Genomic DNA, 539 nt, shown 5'->3' with positions numbered 1-539 from the left:
CACACACACACACAAACACACACACACACATATGAATTCATGGCCAATGGCACTATAACTCAAGCCTGAGCAAAGTTTATCTAACATAGATTTTGTCCCTGAGGCACGTCACAGCCTCTTGTGCTTAGGAACACCGAAGAGCACTTCAGCTTGGGGGTTATTTAACAGAAAAGTCACTAACAAAGAGCATGTAAAATGTAAACAAAACAAAACAAAAACTTGGCATTACATATATCCCGTATGGAACAATTGTTTACAGTATGAGAGCTGAAACAAGAAAGCAGAGCATTGCTTTGTTCTACCTCAGCTGGGAGCATGCATGTCTATCAACACAATTTTTTTTGAAACTTTGCATCTCTAAATGATTGGAAAATCAGCCTTGAGTACTGATTTTGGGGTTACAAATAAATTTTAGTGTGTAAGCACATTTGCAAATATAGAATCTGCAAATAATGAGGATCAACAGTATAACAATGTATCTGTCTGTCAGGTACAACTCTTGAAGAGTTTCTTTCAGCCTTAAGATGAGTGACAACAAA

This window comes from Pteropus alecto, unplaced genomic scaffold, assembly GCF_000325575.1.
Source record: "Pteropus alecto unplaced genomic scaffold, ASM32557v1 scaffold25, whole genome shotgun sequence".
Taxonomy (NCBI): domain Eukaryota; kingdom Metazoa; phylum Chordata; class Mammalia; order Chiroptera; family Pteropodidae; genus Pteropus; species Pteropus alecto.
The sequence above is the reverse complement of the archived record's forward strand: the minus strand, read 5'-3'. Positions refer to the sequence as shown.